Source organism: Rhinolophus sinicus, chromosome X, assembly GCF_036562045.2.
Source record: "Rhinolophus sinicus isolate RSC01 chromosome X, ASM3656204v1, whole genome shotgun sequence".
Lineage (NCBI taxonomy): Eukaryota > Metazoa > Chordata > Mammalia > Chiroptera > Rhinolophidae > Rhinolophus > Rhinolophus sinicus.
In genome coordinates, this window is record NC_133768.1 from 113,708,355 (window position 1) to 113,724,475 (window position 16,121).

At 41.7% G+C, this 16,121-nt stretch overlaps 1 protein-coding gene across 5 annotated transcripts in view; it reads left to right on the forward strand.

Annotated features, from left to right (window-relative positions):
* The window catches only part of AR (androgen receptor), a 196,219-nt gene that overhangs the window by 140,887 nt on the left and 39,211 nt on the right, over positions 1–16,121 (forward strand). The window lies entirely within an intron of this gene.

The window sequence follows — 16,121 nt, forward strand, 5'->3', positions numbered from 1 at the left end:
TTGACAGAGGTGAGATCCAGCTCTTTTAAGGGCACCCCCCATTGTAAGGCTCTCTGTTCCCTCGCCTCTGTCCACCAGGAGCACTGTCATCATTCCGGAAAGGCTTGGCTGACGCTTATATTCCCCTCCAAAAAAAGTCCTCATTTCTTCATGTTTACATTTGCTCAGTGCCAGAGTCCTCTCTGCTGCCTGCCACTTCCAAAAAGATGCACCTTTCACGAGAAAAGCAAGCTCATTAGTCTAGTTAGATTTGGAAATGGAACCTGAGGAAAAACAAGCCTATTTCTGAATGCCTAAAACTGTAACCTCATACCTGATTACTCATTATCAGCCTGGAAAACCCAAACACCTAGAATTCTGCCCTCTCCAGTGCCTCTCCCAAGGTTAACTTAGAGCATTTGTCCATCTCTGGCTTTCTGTAAGGTGTTCAATGCCTTGTCTGCCTATGTGCATATTTGTAAAAACCAACTTGTTTTCTAACCACATGTGGGTCTTCATGTGGATAACTGTATCCTCCCCTTCTCACAGCCCAGTAATAGTCTTTAAACAGACCAAAGCACTACAAATAAATTGACCTGGGATCAATTTGAGATGGTTCCAAGAGAAGCATCTCAAGTAGTGTCTAGCATTCCCAGACATCACAGGCAGATACTCCGTGAGTGCTTTTCCAGGCAGCCACATCAAATGAAACTCAAATATCTGAAAAAAAAATCAATCTTATTCGTGTTTGCTTGGCATACTTCAGATAAAACCTACAATTGTTGTCCACAATTGTAGTGGGGAGGAAGAAATAAGACTGGGGTGGGGAGTGCAGAAGGAAAGCCAGAGTGATTGACAAGAGTCAGTTTTCTCCATATGGATGTTATGGCCGCATGGTGACGGTTCTGGTACACTCAGCTCTCAATTATTTAGCTCTCTGTGAATTATGTGTAAGAGATAAGAGGCTCACAGGTAGAGAACTCCTTGGTTTTCCATCTGCTGATATAAAGTGCATGCCCACTTTGATGCAGGTAAAGCTTAATGTAACAAAGTTCCTCATAACATTTGGGTCCAGATCTTACCATTAGTTTCATGTCTCAGCCAATATCCTGCATTCTAATGCAGTCTGTGACATGATGCCAGTGAATCCCTGTGAAAAGGAGTCTGTGTATAATAGATAATTTCACGAATGCATATAGCAGATGGACATAAATCTGTAAATTAATTTCTTGTTGAGAAGTGGTATGATAAGTTTTCAAATTGACTTACTGGGTAGAGTGCTCAACTTTGGGCTTTGTCAACACAATGAAAAGAAGCTGAAAAATGCTGTCATTGACTTTGGTTTCAGTTCCATTTCTATATTTGCTGTGTGTCTGCTCTGTACAAGGTACCATGTTAGGCAATAGAGCTTCAGGCTGCTAAACTTCAAGAAATGTTCACAAGATACAAGGAATCCTGATGTTATGTAAATGGTCTTGTCTTTTGAGTCAGGTAGACCTAGGTTAAAGGCTCGGCTCCATTATTCACTGTCTCCCCTCTAAGCCTCAATTTCTTCATCTGTAATTTTAGAGCTATCACTTGCACAGAGCTATAATGGGGATCAGATGACATGATAATGTGAACATCCTTGGTAAATGATAAAGTGCTAGACAAAGGTCAGGGTTTATTATGACAGTGAGGTTACTAGTAACTTAGCTCGTAAGGCTGTTTACAGCACTTCCCAGTTGGCTTTTACTCTGAGTTATTTGGCATGCTGTATAATATTTAACAGCTCCAACAGAGCATCTCCAGAAATCACGCTTGATCACCTTAAACCAAACGTGCCATCAAGATCCTTTCAGAAGATGATTCTAGTAATTAAAGTAATCATATATTATGTTCAAGTACCATGTCATTAGGAACCCAAATGTTTACCCTCTTAGACAACATTGTTTGAAAAACAAACCTTTCCATTTTGCTAAACTTATTTCTACATTCCTTGCTTTTCTGCTGCAAACCCTTATTAAGTTGACTGTTAACTTTCAAATTCAGTGTATACCACACCTTTATTCAAACAATCGAAAAAAGAAAGAAAGCATCAATACAGAGTGGTCTTCTGAATACTTTAGCGATAGACTTCCCTTTTCATAAGATCTGGGTTCAGCATAAACATTTTGATCACCTTGAAGGAGATTTCATATAATTTTGTTTTATTTTTCCCATTACTCAACTCAAAATTGTATAACATATTCCAAAATGGCAGCTAGGAATGTGGCCTTGGGTAAGTCCCTTCTCCCCTGTCAGGCTTTTTTCCCATCACGAAATTGGGATAGTGGGCTTCACCAAGGATGTCTCTGGCACTACCATTTTGTGATTTTATGTCTAAAGTGACAGAGAAAGGATTGTAAGTTTATGAGCTCTTTTTTGGATTGTCTCTCCACTGCTTCCAGAAATATAGAGAGTCTAGACTTGAGTACTTCGACCTGCATAGTAATTTTCACTACGTCAAGTCACACCTAAGTAAGATATATTGTGTGTCTAAAAGTAGACTAGATAGATAGATTATTGAGGGGGTGGAGGGCAGAAGGCCTGTCTTTGTATCTTAGAGAAGTTGGCACTCTACAGCTGATGGATGACTGCTTGGTCTAGAAGCTTCACGATCTCTAATTCGGCTTTCTCTATAGTGTTCCATGTACTGTTTGGTGATGAGATCTCCTCAACTCAGAGATACTTAAAACACATAGCCTTTTCCTTTGTGCGTCTAGGCCTATCTACCTGTGCACTGCTTCTATTCTTATCAGCTCTTGGTGTTTCTGAAAGGATCCTAGGGGTGGTTGGATTCTCAGGGTGGTTCCCTGAAAGACCATCCAGGCTTTCAGCTGCCCATCCGTAACAAGGATAGGCCTTGCTTTGTACATGGTTCATTTCAGGTTGCTTTTGAAAACTCATGAATTGTGAAGTGCTTCAAAAATCTAAACCTCTTGCCTACTTTTCATTTGAGAAAATAGTTATAAATATAACTGTCCAGAGAAGGACCTTCTCTCTGCTGAATTAGCTGTGGTTTTTTTCACAGCCTATAATTAGAATAAATGCACAGTCATCTCTCACTTTTCTCTGCACTTCCCAAGGATGTGCTCTCGGTTTACAAGATTGAATGAGAAAGAATTGCCCTTACCTGCTATCTTCACCCTGACCCTTGTCGCCTCCTCATTTTCCCTCCTATCCCTCCCCAAACATTATTTTTTGTGTGTGTCTTGAAACTCCTGAGTTCTCAGCCTTTAATAAATGGCATTGAGCCCTGCTGCTCCCTCCTCTATTGGACCATGGTAGATTGTAGACCCTTCAAGAATTTCAGGTAGCAGCCAAACCCCAAAAGAAGAGAAGAAACATGGACTCCCAGAACAAGTGAGAATCTGAGATGTGCACAATTTTTTTTAGAGGTTACTCTATAATATTTGAGAAGTGTGTTGTCTACTAGGAGACTCAACTCCACATCTGAGACTTAATGCAATCCTCATCAAAATCCCAATGGTATTTTTTAAAGGGATAGAACAAAAAATCATCAGATTTGTATGGAATCACAAAAGACCCCAAATATCCAAAGCAATCCAAAGAATAAAGAACAAGGCTGGAGGTATCACACTCCATGACTTCAATTTATACTACAAGGCAACAATAATCCAAACAGCATGGTATTGGCAGAAAAACACACACAGACCAGTGGAATAGAGTTGAGAACCCAGAAATAAACCCACATTATATAGGCAGATAATTTTTGACAAAGGAGCCAAAAACATGCAATGGAGGGAAAAAAGCCTCTTTAATAAATGGTGCTGGGAGAATTGGAAAACCACATGAAAAAGAATGAAGCTAGACTGCTGTCTGTCACCATATACCAAAATTAACTCAAAATGGATCAAAGACTAAACATAAGACCTGAAACAATAAACTGCACAGAAGAAAACATAGGTACTAAACTTATGGACCTTGGGTTCAAAGAGCACTTTATGATTTTGTCCTCAAAGGCATGAGAAGTAAAAGCAAAAATAAGTGAATGGGACTATATGAAACCAAAAAGCTTCTGTGCAGCAAAAGAAACCATCAACAAAACAAAGATGCCACCAACTGAATGGGAGAAGATTTTTGCAAACAAAGCCTCCAATAAAGGGCTAATATCCAAAATATATAAAGAATTCATACAATTCAACAACAACAAAAAACAATCCAATTGAAAAAATGGGCAGAGGACATGAACAGAAACTTTTCCCAAGAAGACATTCAAACAGCCAACATATATATGAAAAAATGCTCAACTTCACTAGCTATTAGGGAAATGCAAGTCAAAACCACAATGAGGTATCACCGCATGCCTGTTAGAATGGCTGTCATCAACAAGACAAATAACAAGTGTTGGAGAGGCTGTGGAGAAAAAGGAACCCTCATACACTGCTGGTGGGAATGCAGATTGGTGCAGCCGCTATGGAAGGCAGTGTGGAGATTCCTCAAATATTAAGAATAAAATTACCGTATGACCCAGCTATCTCTCTTCTGGGTATCTACCCCAAGAACCTGAAAACATTTATCTGTGAAGATATATGTATTCCGATGTTCATTGCAGCTTTATTTATGGTGGCCAAGACATGGAAACAACCAAAATGTCCTTCGATAGATGAATGGATGAAGAAGTTGTGGTATATATACACAATGGAATACTATTCGGCGGTAAGGAAAGATGATATAGGAACATTTGTGACAACATGGATGGATCTTGAGAGTGTAATGCTGAGCGAAATAAGTCAGACAGAAAAAGCAGAGAACCATGTGATTTCACTGATATGTGGTATATAAACCAAAAACAACAAAAGAACAAGACAAACAAATGAGAAACAGAAACTCATAGACACAGACAGTAGTTTAGTGGTTGCCAGAGGGTAAGGGGGGCGGGGGGTGGGGGGTGGGAGATGAGGGTAAGGGGGATCGAATATATGGTGATGGAAGGAGAACTGACTCTGGGTGATGAACACACAATGGGATTTATAGATGATGTAATACAGAATTGTACACCTGAAATCTATGTAATTTTACTAACAATTGTCACCCCAATAAATTTAATAAAAAAGAAAAAAAAAGAAAAGATGAAATAGTGCCATTTGCAACAACATGGATGGATCTTGAGATTATTATGCTAAGCGAAATCAGTCAGACAAAAAAAGTTGAAAACCATATGATTTCACCATTATGTGGTATATAAAACTGAAAACAAGAAAGGAACAAGACAAATGAAGACACAAAAACGCATAGACACAGACAACAGTTTAGTGGTTACCAGAGTGTATAGGGGGAGAGGGGATGTCAGAAGTTGGTAGTGGGAATCCAATATATGGTGATGGACGGAGAACTGACTCTGGATGTTGAACACATAATGCAATACATAGATGATGTATTACAGAATTGTACACTTGAAATGTATGTGATGTTACTGACCCATGTCATCCTCACAAATTGAATTTAAAAAAAAACACTGAACAGATCTGCAAGTTTTAACAACCTCCATGATTCTCTATTTGGGAGGATGTATCAGGGAGTCCTGGACATGGTCTGATATTGTCATGGACACTATGAATATCCTTGTGGTTTCCAGTGTTGAAGACAGGTTCGATGCCGGCTCTTTCATCATTCTCCATGCTCAAGTGAAGCCCAGCATTGCTGCTTCTGGATCACGTGTCCTGTGTGCAAGAGTGTGACCCCAATGCTGAAGTACTATTCATGAAATGGTTCTTCAGGAGACAAGTTTTACAGCACTTATTCACCCATCAGTCTATCTATCCATCCTTCCAACCAACCAACTGGCTAAGTACTTCCATGTTTGCACCTATTCATTCCTCTATTTATCCATTTAACAAATATTGATTGAGTGCCAACTATGTGCCAGACACTAGTGTAGGCATTTTGATGGAGCACAGATGAATAAAATTAAACAAGGGAAAAAATTAAACGAGGGGAGATAGACAGTGATAATGAATATACCTGTTCTGTCTCTGCTATTACAGTGTTGCCTTTGGTACTGGTCCCTTGGTTCTCTTATTCACCCTTGATCAAACCTTGAAATCGGTTGTCCATGTCCTAGATCACCATCCTCCCGTTGGTTACATACATAATGAGTAACACATCGTAGGGGAAAAGGTATACTTCTCTGTAATTGTAGTTCTCAAGGCAAATTGTGTTTGGAGAGACCAGAGACTGTATCTCTTAATCCCTCCAAACCAAATTATCTGAGACAGCACATAAATGTTGTAGTCTGTCTCTGAGAGTGTGCTTTTAGAGAACTATGGTTAGAGGTAAGTAATTTTTTCTTATCATCAAAATTGATGATACTCCATACCATGTACGTGAATGACTATCTCACTTGTAATATTTCTACTTAGTCCTTGAATTTTAAAATGAAATACCAGCAGAGAGATTTTATTGTTGTTTACTTTTGCTGTGAATACTCCAAAATCCCTCAGTTGCTCTTGAAAGAGTGAGGTGATGTCATAGGCAACGTTTTTCAAATGTAGTAGGCAGAAAGCTAAGAGTACGCTGCACACAATAGTCTGATATACAAAAGCAAGTATTTTCCAAGTATAAGAATTCAGGGAAAAATTTTTAATTTGTATTGATAACATAACTGCTTCTTTGCAAACATTTCACTTTTGATTTAAGAAGAGTGCCACCTGTAGTTACAAATTGTAGGATGTATTCCTTAAGATCACAAAAGTGTTTAAAACATTTTCTTGTTGTACTGAACTTACACATAGACAGTTTACCTGAGCAAGATGCTTTCATAGAGACATCTGCACATCCTTTGAAATTATGTGTGTATGCAGTAGGACTAAGGGGGAAAATACGCAGCCATCAGGTTGTTTAGTATTGATAATATTTCCATGACAAAATATACCTAGGAAGTAAACTGGAAATGGCATCACTACCCTGGATCACCTCTTTTGGAATCAGATTCCATTTTACTCAGTTCAGTTAATCCTTCCTACACTTTTTAGATCTCTTAAGCCAAGCCTAGAAATGTCTTTCTTTTTCCTATTTAATACCCCCATTGGAGCAATGGTTCTGTGGCTGAAGTGAAAATTGATTGTTGAGGGACATTTCAGCCTTCTAGCAGTTAGCAATTAAAAAAAAATATGTAAGCACCAATCCTGAAGAAACCACCTGCAGAAAACTTGGACTGGCATTTGGAACTAAGAAGAAAATCTGGATCTTGGCCAAGACAAAAGGTCACCAGCCCAGGCCTGCACAGTGTGGTATGTCATGCTGGCCACAATAAAACTGAAAGAGACTGAGGACTCTCCCCATGGTGGAAAATGAGGCATGGAAGCTTTGATTAGTGAGCTGTTAGGCACACAGACATTAATTTTGAAGCATTCCCATCTCCAAGCTGAGTAATAACGCTTGTAATATAATGGAATTGTTTGGCTGCTGCAAGAAATTCAGAAGACCGAATAGGGAGTCTTTGTTGGGTTCTGAGTGGCTGTAATGAGACTGTTAAATTCCACCTCCCTTTTCTCCCTCCACATCCTCCCTCTACCCCCCTAATTTTCACTCACTGTGTACAGAGAGGCTCATGCAAACACATATATATGATCTTTAGTATATTTGTCAATAAAGCAGAAAAGAAGGGGAAAAAAACTGCAAGTAAAGAGTTTTCCATACCTCATCTCACCTCTGTCTTACAGGTTGGTAGGAAAAGAGAAAAGGAAACCCCCAGTCCAAGCTGGCAGCCACCCCATCTCCCCAGTTTTGCACGCTGCCTCCTATGTCAGAAGACCTGACTCAGGTATCTGATTATTCGGCCTGCTAGGTGCAAGCCCATCTTTAAGTTGCTACATTCAACAGTGTCTGTTTTTCACATTAGAAAAATTGCAAACTGACAACGGCAAACATCTCAAAATGACCAGACACTGAAGAAAGGCTGATCTGCCTCATTCAGAATGAGACTTCTAGAGCCTAGTGGATAGCCGAGAAGCACCTGGAATCTGAACCTTAGGTGCTTAAACCCTTGCTCCTGCACACAGACTCTGACGTTGGGGCTGGTGGCTACTCTCTTACATGATGACCTTCCGCCATGGGGCTGGTGGTGTTTCCCTACCTCCCAGGAAGTAGTAGCAGCTCCATCTATGGAGTCGTGTTGTGATTGTTGTTTCCTGCATTATCACTGGGCCTTAGCACAGTACTTTTTGATTATTGCTGATTGTGTGTGATGGCAGCCAGACACTGACTCAGGTTGCTTGCTTTGCACAGTGGGCTGCTGGGAAGAACCTTTGCTGATGAGACTCAAAGTGCTACCTTGAACAAGCAGCCACTGTGCCTGTCTGAGGCTCCCGTGGCCATTTTCACTTGGATATTAGGCAGTTCGTTAGTTTCCCCTTACCTCCATGCCTCTGGACCGGTGCCAATGACCTAGATCTTAACCTCAGGCCTCATCACTGAGCTGAAGGTGGTAGCCAGCCCACAAAAGTTCAGTAAACAAGGACCTGATTTCTGCTTCTCCTGGAAGAGCTGCCACAAGAAGCCCCTCTTCAAACAGACCAGGAGACTAGAGTCAGACAGTTTGTTTTCTCCCTGTACCCAAAGTCAAGGCGACTCTATTTCAGGAACACACACACACCTTTCATAAACAGTGAGGAAGGCAAAATATAAGAACCAGTGTCTACTTGTTTCCTGTTAAAGTTAGGATGATGGTGAAAAGGGGATCAGACTGTATCTCTCACCTGTAGCATTAGTGCCCCCACACTCCCCCACTGCTCACTCCATCATCTGCTTGCCTCTCCATTAGGTATAAGGCCTTGAATTTCTCCCCAGCCAGCCTCAAACTTCGCATTGATGTAAGAGGACAGGCACTTAAGAGTTTCTATTATCTTGCTATGCTATCTCGGCCCCAGAGCCTCCATATTGAAAGCAGTTTTCCTCTCGGGGATTTGGGCTCTTTGGGGCAGACAAATAGGAGAATCAGAAGCACACTTCCTGTCTTGCCGGGGGCCTGCGTTTTCCACTCTCTTCCTTTTCCAGTCTCCACCTACACACACACGCACGCACGCACGCCACACACACACACACACACACACACACACCACGCACACGCACACACACACTCACATGCACGTGCACACACAGTTCTTTCTCCTTCCTCTGACTAAGCAACATTCTGGAGAAAAGCCAAGGAAGGCCTTTAGGAGGGAGGGGACTTTCCCCCTCTTAGGGGCGGAATTTTAATCTCCACACCACCAAGAGGTTCCCTAATGTGAACTGAAAAGCTACTGTGGTTTATTTTTTAACTGCTTTCTATTTGTTTGAACATTCCATATTTCTGATAGTGAATTTTCCTTTAATAAGACCATTAATACACCAGTGGTATTTTTTTTTTTTTACATACAACAGACTGACAGAATTAATGCTGTTAACATTGGGCCTTTTTATCTTCTTTTTTTTTTTCCCCCTCTCGTTTGCTTTCCAGGTCATCCTGACCTGTTCAGCTTAGACTGTTTCACATTTGTTTTTAATGTCAGTTTAAATGTAATTGTAAAAGCATGTATGCTCTAAATTGTGTGGTTATTTTTTCCAGTGGAAAAGCCTGGTATGTGAAAGCATTTCCAAGCTTCTTGGTAATGACCTTGTGCCCCTCACCCAGGATGGCATCTGGACAGTGAGCTCCTTTCTTCTGGCTCAGTAGACAGAGAGAGGAGACGTGGAGATATTTTCTGCCAGATCCTGTGCTTTGGCAAGGATCTGGAGCATTGCATATCATTCTATTATTAATTACATTTACTCCTCCATGAACTAAAAACCATTAGACTAAATAGTCCAACATAAACCTTGAAAGATAAAATTTGATATTCTTTTCCCTGGCTAGTCCTCCAACTCCAAATTTGGATGGGGAGGAGAATGGGGTGTAGGTGGAAGGACCTAAGAGCCCTCTTGCCTGAGAGAATTTGATCTATACTTATTAGCGTGCACTTACACTTGGATGCCCCCCACTAATCTCTCACTCCATGCATGCCAAGTACTGGCTCTCTCTTCCCTGTCTCTTGTCCCTCTTCTAGTTGTTCACCACTCATCTCCAACTAAGTCTTTTGCCCATTAACATGCTACTCGACCTGATGAAATGGAAAGAATACCACCCTAGCAGTCAGGATGCCTGGCTCTAGTTCCTGCCTGGCTACTACCAAGCTATGTGACGTTGGACTAGACTTAGCTTTGGCCTTCAGTCTACTCATCTTTCAAATAAGGATTGGTTGGGATGGGAGAGCAGGGACATTCGAGAGTTGGGGCCTTCAAACATTTCCTTGGCAACGTGAACTTTTCTTCAAACGATACCTGACATGGAGTCCCAAACGTAGATGCAGAATAAAGCACCACTACTCTGCTTTGGAAGAAGGTGGGCTTAGTGGAGCCACATGCTTTGGCCCACTTTGTCTCCTCTCAAGGGCCCTTAAAGAAACTCGTAGAACCCTTGTGGCTCTACTGCTGTACTAGTTTAATGAACTCTGATTCTCTGCCCTAATTGATCTCAATCTCTGTGGAAATGATATGTTTCATCAGTAGGCTTTTCCAGAAAGAAGTTCACCTGCTTGAGATAAAAAGAGGATGAAGTAGAGCAAGGTGGGGCTAAGCAGCTAGCAAGAGTAAGGGCATCATTTCTTGGCCTACAGAATTTACTTTGTGCCAAGAACCTTACATGCATTGTCTTAGGGAAAATTACACAACCCTGTGAGATCCTGTTATTATCTTAGCATTCTGAAACCTGTCACGTTGGCCCTTCACTTTTGGCTTGAGACCAATTGCCTGAGATAGGATGTAATCGTTCTAATAGGTTGCGACCCTGAGCAGTTGTCCAGAATGTTTTCTAGCAAGAGATCCATTCTTGGAAAATATCATAGTCTGCCCACTGGCATACGCTTTTATAGGACACAGAGCATTTGAACTGACATTTCCTTCCAATAATAGACCTCAGCGGTGGTCAGGTCAGATTGTCACCATTATACAGAGGAGAAAAATGAGGTGTACGAGAAATCAAGGGATATGTTCAAGGTCACATGTCCCACAAGATTCTAAATAATAATAATAAACCCTTTATTGTGAACAACATTGTGGAATTTCGATGTCATCGTTGCATTTTGCCTCCTTAAGTTCAGGGCATTTTTCACCATGCCTCCATCCTTCTGGTGGTGTAGAATCTTCCCTCCACTCTCAGATACCACCACAGTGTCTAGATTTATAGTTAATGACCTTATTTATTTGGTACTAATATCATCCCCATTTTACAGGTGAGGATATTGAGGTACAGAGAAGCTAAGTCTTGCCCAAAGTCACACAGCTAGTAAGCAACAGAGCCAGGCCCACAGCTGAGACAGTTGGACTCCAGCTTCTTTGCTTTTAACTACCGCCCTTCATATATGCATGAAACAAAGAGCCAAAGAAGGACAGAGATGTTCCTGAGGTCGCTCACTGGGCTCCCCTGCATCTTCGTCCAGTGTTCCTCTGACCTCCTAAGCCTGAAGTTGTACAGTGATGTCCCCTGACTCTAATCCTAGTGGCTGGAAAGATGGTTGGCATGATTTAAGCCAGAACCACAAAATGGCTTGGCCCAGACCAAAATTCACTTACAGAATTCTGTATGTCCAGCAGAGTCTTTGTTTAGAAAATTGACATGGACTGCCTCTAGGCAGGGCATCAGTCAGATTTACTGTTCCCAGCCCACCCTATTTATGTTTTACTCATTTACATTTCTGCCTGACTAATGAAGGTATTTGAGTTCATGACTCCTGTGTTTTAGGATGACAATATATAAGTACCTGCGCACACACACACACTCACTCACATAATTACAGCCCACTCTGTTTTTACAAAGAATTTGCAGACCTGTACCTAAGATACCTTTATGTTTACCTAGCATTTAAAATTGCACTTAAGACCTGAATTCAGTTTTATAGACAGCTATGTGCAGAAGAAACTCTGTTACTGTTTTTCATTTCATAATGTGTTACGCTTCCCTTCCCACAAGGCATTCACTCCCTACTCTTCAGAAAAGGATGGAGAGTAAAGAAACCATTCTGAGGGCATTCTCTCTTATTTAATTCTTGCAAGTATCCTAAAAACTAGGTGGTAGCAGCCCCATTTTACAAATGAGGAAACTGAATCTCACAAAAGCTAAGCAATGGGGCTGAAAGCTATCGTGCTAGTAATGGACAGAGCTAGGATTTGAACCCCAAATCATCTTATACCACACTTCTGTAAGTGAATTACTTTTCTGTTGCTGCATAACAAATGACCACAAATTTAGCATCTTCAAAGAGTACCCATTTATTAGCTCACATTTATGTAAGTCAGACAGAACGGGACTGGGTCCTCAGCTCAATATCTCTTACGGAGGAAATCATGTGATTAGGGCAGGATTCAGTTTCTTACATTTGTAGGATTTAGGTTCCTAGTCCCTTTGTCACTGCCATGTGGACTCCTTCACTTACGAAGCCAACGACACAGAAGCTTTCTTATGTCAAATCCCCCTGACTCCATGAATGTCTTTTCAGAAACAGCCCAGTCCCTCTTAAGGGCTCACGTGATTAGGCCAGGCCCATCAAAGGTCACCATCCTTAACATTCAACCGAACTGTGGCCCTAATTATATCTGCTCAATTCTTTCACAACAGCACTTAGATTAATAACTGGAAGAAGGTATGTATACACTGGGGGCTGGGAGTCTTGGGGGTCATCTTAGAAGTCTACCTACCACAGAAAGTGATTCTGTTATGTTCTAAATTCCACGGTGAGATATCAGGAAGAGAAACGTCCCGGACCTTAGGGAGAGGGACTGAAACTTTCTAAGACTTTGGAAACTTCAGCTCACCTTGCCTCTCTTTTGCCCATGGACAATAATGCCTCTATCTTGATGTGGCAAGGACTGGGGCTGGAGAGACAGTCTTCCCAGGAGTCTAATGCCAACTGGCTCACACGACAGTTCCTTGTGGGATCCAGGCATCATGTCAGCAGCTCCAGTCCCCTAAGAGTAAGGTAGGGATGGGAAAGTACCTTGCCAGTGGCCCTCTCTTGTCACTGCTCTGACCTCACATTGAACGACAGGGAATAGACACAAAGCACCTCACACACCATCAGAACTGTCTGCCTTAGTGTTTCCTTTTTCCCGACTTCACTCAATTTTTAGAAACCGACGGGTCTCTGCCATAACTCAGGAGCTTGCAGGCCTGTACCTCACGTGGGGCTCAGGACCAGGAGGCAGAAAGGGTGCGGGGGTGGCCTTCATGGCAGAAAACAAGGCCTTGGTAATTGAGTAACAACCGAGCCCCACTGGCCAGCATTCCAAGTCATCCAGCAACATGCCGGCTGCACTGCACAGAGGGAATGAATGCAATCTGACTTCATCTACGCTCAGTACAGTCACTGTCTGTGGGCCAAGAGTCCGGAACACCTGGTGCAGCTGGAGCCACTCTGGCCGCACGGCCAGCACATTACCAGGCCCCAGATGCGAGCAGGAATGCAGCTCCTCTTCCTCAGGCAGATGCCACATCAATCTGGAGCAGGAGGGTTAGAAAATACCGACCACGTTCTCATTACTGCTCCTTAGAGAACTGGACTTATTTCATGTTGATGGACTCTCCCCACAGTGTCTGCACATATTGATCTTGCTTGTAAGGATTTTGCTCAGATCCACAAGTCACCACCCCACTGAGATGTGAGTCATTGGCGGTAGCGTCAAGTTCACAGAGCAGACCTCACTGGCTGCACCAGCACCAACTGCTCTGTGGGCCCCTACACCTTTTAGAAAAATCCATAGATTCATCTGTGGGAAATTCTTTGGATTTTTTAATATTTATTAAATGTATTGGGGTGACAATGGTTAGTAAAATTATATAGGTTTCAAGTGTACAATTCTGTATTACATCATCTGTATGTTGCATTGTGTGTGTTCACCACCCGGAGTCAGTTCTCCTTCCATCATCATATATTTGATCCCCCTTTACCTTCATCTACCCCCCCGCTCCCTCCTTACCCTCTGGTAACCACTAAACTGCTGTCTGTGTGTGTGAGTTTTGTTTCTTTGTCTTGTTCACTTGTTGCTTTCAGTTTTATATCCCACATATGGTTCTTGACTTCTTCTGTGTGAGTTATTTCACTTAGCATTATTTTCTTTTTTTTCAATACAATGAGTAGGGCACAGCAAATTGCACAGCTGCCCAAGTGAACAGTTTAGATTCAAAGTGCACATGCGTACACACACACACACACACACACACACACACACACACACCACAATATTACCTGTGTAGATCCTGAAGGTGTATTGAATCTGTGACCCGCTGGATGAGATGATTTCTAAGGACGCTTCCTGTTTTGTCATGCTATGAATATTTAGGCCACTGTGGTACCCCAAACCTGTTTGTACTTTGGACACATGACTGGAGTATTTTCACAACCTCCTGCCTCTGCCATTCTGGATTTGATACTAGTTACTGAAGTTTAAAGTAAAGTGTGAGGCTAGAAGATAGGAAAAATATAACCCCAGCCCCACTCATCAACTCTGCTATTAATGCTAGAAGTAGGCTTAAGGGCTTCAGACTCCTTGGGGTGGCATCATGATAGAGCAGAAAGAACATGGGCTTTGTAGTCAGCAGACCAGGTTCAGAGGACTGGGTTCTCTTTCTTGCTAGCTGTGTTAACCTCAGTTTAATCACTTGCAAAACAGGGATAGGAAATATTCCTAACCTCATAAGCTCATTGTGGAATTACATGATGTAATGTGTTCATGAAGTGAAGTACGTAGGAGGCCCTGAAAAAGGAGTTATCCTTATTTCTTTTCGTAACCAGACACAGGGCTACTTATGTCTCTGTCCTCTCCCAGGCTTGAAGGGGAGCTGCGTGGTCTGGCAACTGCTGATCTCAAGGCCAGAAATTGCCAGTAATGGGGAAAAGGGGGTCTACCTCTCAAAACAGTGGGTTCACCAGATGAGAAGATATTGTGAGGCCAGGCCTCTAGCTCTGTGAAAAGATGGGCTTATCCTGTACCATCCTTTCCAGCCTGTTCTCTGGGTGGGAGGTGGGAGGTGGGAGTTGTCAGTGGGTATACATATCTCATTACTGACTGTGCCCAGTCCTTGCAGAAATGATTGCTGGGCAAGGTCATCTTACACTCTGGGTTGGTTTTCCAGACTCCCTTGTTTACCCTGAGCTCTTCTCTGTGTTCCTCTTGCACCACCAACCCTACCATTTTCCCTCCCAGACCGTAGTTGTGGATCCAAACAAGTGATCCACGCTTTGCATTGATTTACTGAGTTGTACCGTGATTGGACTTTGCATTACTGGACTTATTTCTCTAATTAGACGTGGAAGTCAGTTTCAGATAAGTGTCTTTTTCTGCAGGAGCCAGAAGCAGATCAGCAACAGGTTTTGTTGTATTTATCCATGTACATTGAGCAATCCATTTCTCTCTTTGTTTTAAACCTTTTAAAATTTATTATTATTTTAAAGGGATTAGAGATAAAGTGGTTTATGGTCTGTCCGGTGCATCTGCCTATACTAGGCCTCAGAGTTATGACTTTTTCAATTATTTATATTTCTGCCAATATAAATGCTAGAGAAGTAAACATCAGTATGCCCAAGGACCTCTAAATTGTGTGTGTGCAAGCAAGGAGGGAGAGGATGGTTCTTTTTTATTATGACTTCTTATTTTAATGTTAAAACTTTACACAATTTGCAAACAGAGAGACTGATTTATCTAACATGGGTTGGTGTGGAAAACTAAGATATGTATCAGTAGTCAAACACAGAATGTGGTCAGCAAACCACACAAAATGCACAAATGAATGAGGAAAACTCAGGCAAAGGAGAACCAAAATAGTTTCCTTAGTCATGTGAAAATATTCAATTCCCTAGTAAGGAGGAACTGCCATTCATATTAGATTTTACACTGTAGCTACATCTTAGTTTTTATCAGTCTCTAAAGCATGTTTATTTTTTTATTAATAGTTTCAGGTGTACAAAACAACACTAGTCTACTACCGGTTTGACATCGTACGTAGCTATTACAATACCACTGACTATATTCCCTGGGCTATAATTTACATACCCGCGACTATATAGTATTTTTAGGGTTTGAGTTTT